Source organism: Durio zibethinus, chromosome 18 (assembly GCF_047325235.1).
Source record: "Durio zibethinus cultivar Kanyao isolate XHJ-2024 chromosome 18, ASM4732523v1, whole genome shotgun sequence".
In the NCBI taxonomy this organism is placed as follows: Eukaryota; Viridiplantae; Streptophyta; class Magnoliopsida; order Malvales; family Malvaceae; genus Durio; species Durio zibethinus.
In genome coordinates this window covers 12,420,525-12,433,516 of record NC_143179.1, presented here as the reverse complement: position 1 = coordinate 12,433,516, position 12,992 = coordinate 12,420,525, and positions in this window count along the sequence as shown.

The following is a 12,992-nucleotide window of genomic DNA, read 5'->3' as shown; positions in this document are numbered from 1 at the left end:
ATCTTGACAAATACAATGCAATCAAACATTTTCTCAATTCATTGTAGGGGTGAAACAATAAGAGAACACAAGGTGAATTATGGTAAAGATAATCAATGAAGATCTGTTTTGGTACAAAGCAAATGGGAAACGAAATAAATTGGATACATGTCATTGGGATGGATGGTATGTCCAAATGATGAATATTCAAACAATTCTCAACATTAATCTAGGATTCTTTTTCAAAAACTCATTCCATTTACTGTTGAAGTCATCTTGAGCTTGGCGAACTTTGTCCCAGTCTTTGAGGGATCTTCAAATGTCTTTGATCTTTCATTCATGTGAGCCATTTGACCTGGATCTTTCTTTACCAAAATCATTCTTTCAGGTTTTCAAGTTGAATCTCTTTTTTTCATTTTCTCATTTTTTCATTCATTCATTCATTCATTTTTTTTCCTCATCTTTTTTTTTTCTCATTTTTCATCCATTGTTGATATCTTTCATACATCAAACTTTAGAGCAATGTAGCATGATTTCATTGCTTCATCATGAGTATACCTTCGCTTAACATATGATCCTTCAAGTTGAGTATTCACACTTGATCCAAATGGACTTTTCAAGGTTATAATGTAGGTCAAGGTGAGGGGTCATAAAAAAATGGATATAATAGGCTCAAAACATATATTAAAATGGTTCAAGACCAAAAGATCATTTGATGTAACTTGGCATTAGCATGATTCCATTGCTTTATCATGAGTATACCTTCGCTTAACATATGATCCTTCAAGTTGAGTATTCACACTTGATCCAAATGGACTTTTCAAGGTTATAATGTAGGTCAAGGTGAGGGGTCATAAAAAAATGGATATAATAGGCTCAAAACATATATTAAAAAAGTTCAAGACCAAAAGATCATTTGATGTAACTTGGCATTTTGCCCCACATCATTTCACTGCTTTTTTCTTTCCTCACACAAAGGATTCTCATTACTTTGCCCCAAGTCATGTGTGGCATTTATTTTTTTTTCTTTTTTTTATTTTTGAGACCTTTTGTGATTTTTTCAAAAATTGCCCCCCAGTGTAGAAGGTGATCTTGGTTGGGGTTCTTCTGAAAAAGAAATCATAATAGGCTCAAAGGGGTAACAATAAATGGTTTTTCGAATGGTAAAAAAAAGATGACCATTTTTCATCTCAATTGTGAATACTTTTCTTGAACATCATCTATTGAACAAAGTTCATGATCTTGTATAAAAGATTACATATCTTCAAGACATATCTCTTTCACCTCTGGTAATGGCTTACCCTTTTTTTTTTGCTCAAATCATCTCCTTATATTAATGTGGATGAGTTCTCAAAATTAAATCCTAAAATTATTGTTATCATTGTCTAAATATTCATCATCTGAAATTTAAGAATGGGAGTATAAAGTTATGAAAGGTAACAGGGCATAGAATAATGGTCAAGTGAAAGAGAAAAATGTAATGAAATGCATTAACTTGCCTTTATTAAGATGATAATAAGTGAAATCATATTGCAAAAAAAAATCTAACAATCACTCGAAAAAAATCCTAAAATGACAAAAGAAACTTTCAACCAGCCTTGTCTCTATTTTTTAAAATTGTCCCCCTATGCGATCAGGTGAAGAATCTCTATTGACATCTTGCCCCTCAATTCATTGTGACTCTCCGGACCCTTTCTGTTCTTGACTTTCACTAAGAACGCTAACATTAGGTGTTGTTGCTTTCCCTTGATCAAAACTTACCATTCCATCATTGATCAACCGTTACATCTTATGCTTTAAAGGAGTGCAATTTTTAGTAGAATGGCCAGTAATTCCATAGTGGTAGTCGCAGTGGACTGTAAGATCATACCACTTTGGATAGGGTGGTTTAAGCGGCTCCACATGGCTGGAGGCAATCAAATGGCTATTATAGAGTTCTCGATATAACTCTGTATAAGTCATAGGGATTGGATCAAATATAGGTTTTTCTCGAGTAGTCCATTGTTCTCGTGAACCACTTACTGGGTTAATAGGGCGAATTTGAGTTCTTGCAGGAGCTTGAATGTTAAGGCTATATGTAAGATCTTGAGGGCTAAAAATTGATCGATATGTGAATGAATAAGATGGTTGTAGAGCTAGCTGGTATGGGTAGGATGAGGCATTATTCACAACAGGATAGTATGGAGAGTAACCTTAGGATGGATAGGATTGATAACCCCTGAATTATTGTTTATCAAAGCTCACAGCTTGAGCTTGAGCTTCTTTCTTTTCTGATGCCTTCTTGGTTTCTCTTTCTTTCAACTTACTATTTTTTATGACACTTTCAATAATTTCTCCAGAGATTACCATGTCAACGAAATTCTTTGTTGTATTCTCTATCATCTTTTCATAATAGGGAGACGTTAAAGTGCTGACAAATAACACTGTAATTTTTTTCTCAGTCAAATGAGGTTGTACTTGAGAAGCAACATCCCTCCACCTCTGGGCATACTCTTTAAAAGACTCGTTTACCTTTTTCTCCAGATTCTGTAAAAACAAACGATTAGGGGCCAAATCGATAATATGTCGATACTGACTGATGAAATCATGTGCCATATCGCTCCAAGAGTGAATGTGGGTTCTGTCTAGCTGAACATACCACCTGGCCGCTGAGCCTGTAAGGCTATCATGAAAGACATGCATCAAGAGTTTTTCATCATGAGCATGAGCTGCCATCTTTCGGTAATACATTATGATGTGAGTTTTGGGGCACTTTATACCATCATATTTTTCAAATTTTGGTACTTTGAACTTATGAGGAATAATCACACCAGGGACTAGACAGAGCCCAGCAGCATCAACTGACCCATAAAAGCTAAATTCTTTCACAGCCCTTAACCTTTGCTCGAGCATACTAATCTTTTCTTTCTCCTTCTCTTTGAAATCATCTAGATTAGGAATTGGTTCTGCTACCTTTTCAGTGAAGACAGGATTTACATAGCTATTATATTATCTTGGGTTGAAAGCTGATGGCATTCCAAGATATGTTGGATATGCGAAGTGTTGTGACGGGACCTCTTGAGCAGACTGAGCTTGAGGTGAGCTAAAGCTTGGAGGATATAAAGGGTCAGCCACTTCTTGCAACGGAGGACCTTGTTGGCTTGTATCTTCTTCAACTCTTTTTCCCTTATTCAGTCTATTAAGAGCATCCAGAATCTTACTTAACTCACTTTCAATCTTTTCCTATGCTTTTTCTATCTTTTCAAATCTGTGAGAATTTTTTTGCTCCATTCGTCTGGCTCTGGATCTTGTGTTGTATCGATGGCAGGGTTCTTACTAGATGAAGCTATCTTTGAACCTTTAGCATCACAATTATGATTAGAAATGTTATGCTATGCTTTATGTATGATGCTTTGATGCACGAATGAAATGTACATTTTTTTGAATAAAATCTAAATGGATACAAATAGTTGTGTTAAAACATGATCATGAAAGTAATGCAGATACATACAATCAGACAAATAACATAGTTAGTTCCATGGATGAAATAAAAGTGATGCTGATGCATAATGTTACATATGATAATGAAAATGATGCACAAAGTTAAACAATCAAAATGATTAGATAAATACCCTTTTTATGTCCTAGTTTCAGGGTATATCTATCATTGGGTAGAAAGGGCTCTATCTTAGGGTTAGACACTTCTAAGGTTCATTATATGCGATTTTAAGGTCAAAGTCTAAAGGTCCTCAAATTACTCCTTACATCCTTGTCCATCACAGACTAGTAAGGCACCCTAATCCTCACCCATTATAGGCTACAAGTGGAAAATGTTCAATTTGAGTGAAAATATTTTGCTAGCCACTACGGAAGCATTAGACTTCACGAAAGCAATATGTACTTTACTCCCTTCTAGAGGGACGGAGCTCGGGTGTAGAGCTCATGTTATGCACATGCAAATGAATGACATAATTAACAAAGCAAATAAACATGAATGAATAATAACACATATATACAAAAAGGTTCAATTTTATTAGGCTTTTGGATAACACAGATTATTTGTTGGCCTGACTCTCAAAGTCCCCAGTAGAGTCACCAAGCTGTCGTAACGTCTAGATCCAGGGATCTATCGCTAGACATTGACTTAAGGGAGTCACCACCAATCTTTTTTATCTAGGGGCGATTGGCCACCTAAGGAATCTGTCATTTCAAGGAATACCTAAGTTTAAGGGTCCCTAAAAGAATAGGTTCAGGTCTACTAACCAGAACAGGGTTCGAAAGTTCGGTTACGAGTGAGGAAGGTTATAACACCCTCATAATGCCCATCAAAAGATGGTACCGACATAATTTTGTGTTATCCAATAAGCCTTAAAATTTTACCAAGTAATTAATTATTGAAAATTATTCTCAATTGACTCTAATACTTTTAGCAAAAAATTGAAAAAGTTCCCTCACCTCAAGAGTATGCAAGAAAAATTACTGTTTCACTTGCAGAGGCTCCGTCGTCGGATTATTTGACATTAAGAAAAATTCAAAAAGAAAAAAAGAAAAAAAATGATCGCCTTTTGTGCAGGAAAAATTGATACTTTCAACTTTTCCCCAAAATATTCTTTTGAAACTTTAATCTCAAGGAAAATTGATACTTTCAACTTTTTCTCAAAAATTTATTTTTTTTGAAAACTTTAATTTCGAGGAAAATTGATACTTTCAACTTTTCCCCAAAAATATTTTTTTGAAAAAATTTGATTTTCAAGGAAAATTGATACTTTCAACTTTTCTCCAAAAATATTTTTTGGAAACTTTGATTTTCAATGAAAATTGATACTTTCAACTTTTCCTAAAAAACCTTTTTTTGAAAATTTATTTTTAAGAAAAATTGATACTTTCAACTTTTCCTCAAAAATATTTTTTTTGATTTTTATTTAAAGAAAATAGAATAATGAAACAAAATAAAAGTGAAAATAAATAAAAATAAAAAAAATAAAAAAAATAAAGATAAAAAGAATATTAAATAAACCTAATCTAAAAAAAAATAAACAAATAAATAAATAAATTTAAAAAAAAAAATTGGAGCGGTTCGGAGTATGGCTCGGCTCGGCTATCGGCTCGGAGGGAGGGAGACACATGTGGGTCAGAAAGTGGGTCGACGCTCGGGTCGGATCGGATCTTAGTAAAACGCGAGGATCCTCTGGGTCACTTAAGGCAAAAATGACATCTTTTTGAGAGGGTATATAAGGCTCTTCCCTCTATTTTTTGGCAGAACCTTCTTCCTTCTCTCTCTTTTCTTCCTTTTTCCTCTCACTTCTCTCTAAAAGGTCGAAGAACTCCGGTTGAATGTTCATCGAATTCTGGATTTTTTCGTCGAAATCTGGGTTTTTCGTTGGAATCTGGGTTTTTCACCGAAAGTTCACCGAAAAGTTGGTCGATTTTTGGGATCTTTCATCGAAAACTGGGTAGCTCAACGAAAATTTCAAAGTTGGCCGAAATCTTCGTCGAAAAATTCAACCTTCGCCGAAAAAATCACCGGAATCTTGAAATTTTCCAGAAATTTCCAAAAAAATTTTCGCCAAAAATCTTTAAAAAATTATTTTCGATTCCCACAGCTATTCTAACACTTCTCAACCTTTTTTTAGCCTTAAAAAGCTCTTCTATACGTCTCTTTTCTCTCAAATCAGTAGCTTTTTTCTTACTATTTTTCTGTGTTGTTTCTGTTTCAGAGAGTCTCTTTTTGGATGAGGATTCAATCTTTGAATCCAATTTGGACTCTTCTGATTGAATCCCAATCTTCTAGCCAGATAAATCAAAAAAATAAAAGAAAAAAATCAAACAAAAATAAATCAGATAAATAAAAAAAAATAACAGATAAATTAAAATTAAATAACAGATAATTACATAAATATTAATAGAAAAAAATAAAGATATATACATATTAATAAATACATAAATACCTAAGAAAAAAAATAATAATAAAAGAAAAGAAAAAAATATATACATATATAAAATAATAAAAATAAAAATAAAAATAAAATAAAAATGTAAAATACAAAAAATAAAAATAAAAATAAAATGAAGAAGAAAAAAAAAATATAGACTTACCCATTTGGACCAAGCTCAATTGATCCGGGCCTGGACCAAATTGGGTGTCTACAACAATCTTATTACAGAACTTCTACTATGGCTCTTGGATTAAAGGGTTCCCCATATGGATAATGGCATCCAACTTCTAAAAGCTTTAAATGTCTTAATACTTAAGAACCTGTTTGAATTGCTTTAAAATGCTTACGGTTTTACTTGAAATTTATGTATCTTATTTCTAAGATTATAATTGATGATTATACATGCAAGATAATGGTAATCAAACCTTATTCTTGTCGTGATTAATCTGTTGTGTCCTTCTACTATATCTATTGATGATACATTAAAAATTATAGCCTACAGGTAAATTTTCTACTTTTGCATTTGTATACATTATATGCTTCTTATTACTCTATGTATTGAGTTTAATTTGATAAAGCACATCATTTCAAGGAACAATAAAAAAAAAAATTAGCACTTGAGATAGAGCTAGTGGTGTAGACACCCTATTTTATCCAAATTGTTTGAAACTAATTTTGATTTCAATTTAGTGGATATTACATTCATTAGGCCTTTTTAGTTTAATGTCAACTGGATCTTAGGCCCAAAATCCATGTTAGTTAGATTTAAGGCCCAAATTTTATCTTTAGCCCAAAGTTGTGGCCCAAAATCCAAGTAAGGGCCCAACCTTTTTTAAAAAATGAGTAAAATAAAATAAAAATAATAAAAATTAATTATTAAAAAAATTAAAAAAAGAACATGTGACTATGGGTGCCATGCACAACATTGGCAACCCACGAGCCCTATCTCTTGTAGCCACCTCACTTTGCACTTCTCTTACAACCCTTTTTCTAGAAACACCATTGTGACCATCTTTTTTGGGCTATGGCAGATAAGCCTCACCCCATAAGCCGCCAAGCAAGAACCAAACAAAGAAGAAAAATTAAAATTTTAAAATCAACTGTAACTTTGGAACACTTAGAACAGAGGAGATAAGACTCTGAAAAGCCACCATTGTAGCATGAAATTCGATCCTTAAAAGGGTTATTAGTGGTAACTTTGGTGTCTTTCAGACCCATAAAACTTAGGATTTGTCCTCTCATCTTGGCTCTATAAATTGAGTCTCCATGATTCAAAAAAAGTGAAAAAAAGAACCTATGAAAAAAAGTAAAAGAAAAAAATCTTTTATTAATGAAAAAAAGAAACCTTTTCTTGATCTATAAAAAAAAAATCAAAAACAAAGTCCACATCCCCTTGAGTGGGGGACCAACACCAAGATTAAAAAAAAATAGAAAACTAAAAACTAAAAAAAAAAAAAAGCTTTTGGTCGAAGCTTTAAGGGTTGGGCTGGGTTTTTGAAGAGAGTTTTTTAGAAAATGAGGCTTAGAACGGTATGAAGAAAGTCGAAGGGAATCTTTTATAGGGTTTTTTGGAGTTTCTGACAATTGGTAGAGGTGAACGATAATGGTGACGGCGATGGCAACCAACAGAACATGGCATTGATCGTCCGAAATTTGAGCCTTTGGGGTTTTTCTAACAACGGCTTCATAGATTTTAGGTTTTTTGTTTTTAACAAAAAGGGGAAGGAAATGATTTGAAAAAAAAAAGGCTAGTTTTTATAGCTGAAAAAAAGAGGGAGACAAACAAAAACAACAATTGTTTTGGGAGGGATCTGTGTGAACCTGATAGCTGACCTGACCCAGAAGTGCTATAGCTAGCTAGACTTTGACCGATTCTATTGAATCGGTATCGAACCAAATCTAAATTACCTTGAATTGGAACCAACTAGCTTGAATGGTAAAAAACCACTATAGACCATTGAACTACTTGCAAATCACTCTAGTTTATTGACCATACCATTGACTGGTTTGATTCAATTGTTTTTCAGTTTTTGATTTACTTTTTATCTTTTTATTTTTTTATTTTTATTGTAATTTTTTAGCATTTTTTATGTTCCAAAATATTTTTTTATATAAAAATAGAGTTTACATTTTTGATAATTTTAAATTTCATTGAAAAATTAAAATTAAAATTTTCTTTAAAAATAGCATGAAAAATTAAAAATTAAAAAATAAAATAATAATAAAAAATTTCCTTTTTTTCTATAAAATAAAAAAGTTTAACTAAAATTAATAATAAAAAATCAAGAAAAAATTTTTTTTATCTGATGAAGAGATTTTAAGGAAATCTATGCAGTGATTCTTATGAAATATCTAGGTAAAAAGTTTTTTTTTTTAAAGTACTACTAACATATTAAAGTATCTAGAAAAAAATTTTCAATAAAATAAAATTCTTTTTTCTCCTACTAAAAATGCAAAAAAAAAAAAGAGTAAATAATAAGAATGCAAAAATTATTGAACAAATTTTTCTAAAAGAAAAAAATGTATTTGTCCTAAAAAAGATTACTAGTAAATAAAGAAACAAAATTTTATCCAATGATAAGATTCTAAGGTAATTTAAATAGTGATGCTTAATAAATCTTTAGATGAAAATTTTTTTTAAATATTACCAGCATATTAGAGTATTTATAAAAAAATTTTTAAGATAATAAAAAATTTCCTTTTCTTCTAAATTTTTTTAAAAATTATAATAAAAAATATATATATTTTTAAAAAAGATAAATAAAACATGCACACTAATATTTAATTATTTGCATCACTCACATATCATTTAATTTTTGAAAAATAGATACGAGCCTCCGAGGAGAAGATTTTAAGAAAATTCGAATAGTAATTCTTAAGAAATTCTTAGGTGAGAAAAATTCTTTTAATGTTATCAATGTACTGAAATATTTTAAAAGTTTTTTTGATAACAAGGTTCTAATTTATTTTTCTTAAGTAAAGTGGATTAATCATTAAAAAATAAAATAATAAAAAAGAAAAAAAAATTGTAAAAAAGGAAGAAAAAGGGGGAAATAATAAAAATGGGAATGAAAATAAATTAATAAAGGTAGTCAAGGGAATTATTTTTAAGTACCAAAATTATGATCTTTTTATCAAAATTAACTGATAATATATAATTAATTGATACTGTTTTTAACGAGCGGTGTGGGAGTGCTAATCTTTCTATACACGTAATCGACTCCTGAACCCAAATTATTTTCGCTAACCCAAAATTATTTTTTAATAAATTTTAATTAATTTTAAGATTTTTTTTAAAAAAGTAAAGTTTTAATAGGTGATCAATCATACCTAACTAAAAAAGATTGATAGTAACTCTATTTATTTTTAAATTCATCCAGCGATCTATTTATAAGATTCATGGACCAATTCAATTTAGTAGGACCTTTTATTTACTTTTTTTGTCACCAAGAACGTTTTATAAAACTTTTGGACCCAAGAATTTTGAGCATCCTGCTTTCACGCAATTCGTAGGTTCAACAAGCGATTGATATTTCAAGATCAGGGTTGTAGTACTATTTGTTATAGTACTAGTCCTTACATATCGTATTAACAATCAAAATATGGTCGAAAGAAAAAAATCTCTAATTGACAAGGCTTATTCCTATACCTATGAATTTCATTGGATCCAGAATTGATATATTGGAAGAATTTTTTAGGTCTTCCAATATTAATAGGTTGATTGTTTCGATTCTATCTCTTCTAAAAAAAAAAATAAAATCTATAAGAGCTATTTCTTAGATTCGAAAGAGAGTACGTGGGATTTCTCAATAACTAAAAAGTGTATCATACCTGAATGTAATCGGAGTTTGCGATGGTGGTGGAACTAGATTGAAAAAAAAGAAGGATTATAGTTGTAAGATATGCAATGAAACCATCGCTGGAATTGAGATCTCATTCAAAGAGGCTTTTCTCAAGGCCAGAAGAACCAAAGAATCATTAGCTAGTTCAAATAAGTTGTTTAGGAGATTTCTAGTTTGATTCTATCTATAGGGAGTAGCGATAGGCAAGCAAGTAGGTATAGATTCCTCGCTAAAAGCTATCATTACGACGATATCGAATTCTAGAGTTCGCGGGCAAGGGGGAAGAAATAGCCCTATCAATGTATCCTTACGCAGCTACTGTTTATCCGTAGACAATGACTTTTTAGGTATAGGGCAAGAAGGCGATAGTATTCATATTCACTCTCCCAAACAAAGCACACCCTTTATAGTATTCCATCAGAAGCATATTGGAAAGAAAATCAGTATATCTCTCTACTTTAGAAACATTTGTTCCTTTCTTACTGGTGCGAAGACTACCTGCCAAGAAGCTACCACTATATTCTGGATTGGATGAAACTAGAAACTTATGAGAAAATGCAAAAGAGTATACCCGTCATAGAAGTTTTCTTAGTATTGAATATAATAAGGCTGGAACAAAAGTCGCTGGTTCTTTAAAACCAGGAATGGAGGGATCCTTTCTTTGGCTACACCCCCTATATAAGCGCCATTACCATGTGTTAAGCGTACGACAACAGGGACGAGGAACTTTCTTTTAAGGATAAAAAACTACTTTTCAATCGAACTCGTGTAAAGGCTCTCAAACGACTGAGCTATCCTTAAGAGACAGGCCTAGGCATAAAAAGTGGAGGTAGTCTTAGTAAGCTTTCTCACCAACAGAAAATGTAACTGAAACTAGATCGATGGAAGTTCCCTCTTTCTTGGTCAAGCCTATCCAATTGAAGTTACAGTCCTAGGGTTTAGAGTATCAGTGGTTTTAGTGTCATAACTTCTGCCCTCGCTCTTATCTAATATTCTTTCTCTTCAAGTTCAGTTTCAAGGATGAAATTTAAATTGCTGGTTTTTTGGGTATTACTTATTATTACTTCACGAGTTACTTACTTATAAAGTAAATAGTAAATAATCTAATTTTTATTACCTTTTTCTTTCTTTAGTTAATAGAGTATAAGATTCAAGAGCAAGGAAAAGTGGGACAAAAGAAAGCAAGGTTTAAAAGGTTAGTTCAAGAAAAAGCAGGTGCACGAGCACCATTTATTTATTACAGGGTAAAGAATGACAGTTAGCCACCCTATGTGAATAGGTAGGGCTTAGATTTCTCAGTAGCTAGAAGCACTCAAAATGGCTCAAGAAGGTGGGCAGTAGGAAAAACTGATTGAATCTAAGAAGAATCCCATGCTTGACCTTTACCAATATAACATCTTGACAATTTTACTCGAGATAATTTTTTTGAAAGTTAAGTTAAAAATTAAATATGAATTAATTTTAATTTTGATTTAATGGTCTTAATCAATATATAATATTAACTTTCTTGCTTTGAATTTGTCTAAAAAAATAATAAACAAAAAACATAATGATAAGAATAATAATGAATAAATTATTGGGCATTTGTGTTAATTTTCCTCACACACATGATAATATTTTTTATCTCATGCATGAGCTCTATATCCGAGCTTTATCTTTTATAAAGAGAAAGTAAAGTACCTATGCTCTCATGAGGTAATAACCTTTATAATAACAAGTGAAATACTTTTATTCAAATTGAACACTTTCTGCTTATAGCTTGTAATAGGTGATGATCAAAATGTCTTACTAGTCCAACATGGATAAAAGTGAGAAACAATTTGAGAACCTTTAGATGTGTGTGGATTCAAACCAAGCATATAATATGCTATAGGAAACCAACCTTAGGTATAACCTCACCAAGCTGACTGTAAAAGGTACCAAAGTTTAGGACAAATAGGAGAACATTTCATAAAAATTTCAAAACGTGCAAAAAAAATCATGTGTTTCAAACAAACCAAAACAAAACAAAAAAAATGAAAAAAAGGGTTTTTGTTACAAAACAAAATTCACAAAAAGGAGCATTTTTTTATAACATGAATATAATAAGGGATTAGTAAATTAGGTTATTACTTTGTTTGGTTATATGACACCCTAAATGCTTATAACTAAGGAAAAATATTTTTTTTCTAATCTCGAATCATATCCTTGTACTAACTTAATTTTGTTTTCTTTTTGCTTTCTCTTTTGCATAAATTGCATCATGCAATTTTCGATTGAGATATTTGCTCTAGGATAATTTTTTTTCTAGAATCTCCTTTCATAGATCTCGTAAAACTATAAATTTGCTCATTATTCATAAGCATCCCATGTGACTCATATAATGAGGTGCATTTTTAGTTAAAGGAAGCTTAGCAAAAGAATAAAGATTGCTTACTTATCGATTATGAGTTAAGGTTGTCCGAAAGGTGCATTTGGATCTCACACAAAGCAATTTAGAATATTTACCCATCATTTGAGGTCAACTAAGTGAAAGGAGAAAAAAAATATTTGGTGAAAAGTATGGGTAGATCAAATCTTTATTTTCAGTGGTGATTGATTAATAGTTAATCCGAGCAACTATACAATTTTAGGATCTATCCTACAGACACTTCGTTTTTAACAAAGAGGATTTGATGTTGACCAGTGAGGAGTACTCAATTTTGCTTAGGATAGAACTACAATGTCTGGATAAGGTGTTTACTTGGAAGCCAAAATCAAGTTATCGTAAAAAGTTGAAAAAAATTATAGGGTTAAAGTTGAAACTATAGATTCTTTCACTAAATTCAAGGGTGAACATCTCAGTATCCATTAGGATTTTCATCATAATTTTATTCAGAGGCATTTAGATGATGATCAGGGGATGGCTATTTTTGCTTTGGCAATATATGGCATGCTGATCTTTTCAAAGACTTTAGGCTACATCGAGATAGCTTTGGTGGACTTTTTTGAGTAAGTTGATACCCAAGCAATCAATCATTCACTAGCGATCTTAGCTAAAATCATAAGGTCATTGAATTTTTATAAAAAAAATGGTAACATTGCTTCATAGGATGTGCACTATTATTGTATGTGTGGGTAAGAAATCACTTTAAGTATGGGAAAAATGCATTCTTAAAGCCATATCTTTGAAATAAGGCATTAGTGGAAGCATTTTACAAAAGCCAATGGCCAATATTAAAGACCAAAGAAGAATGAATCACATTCTTACAAAGGCTTACCTAGGATAAAATAAAAT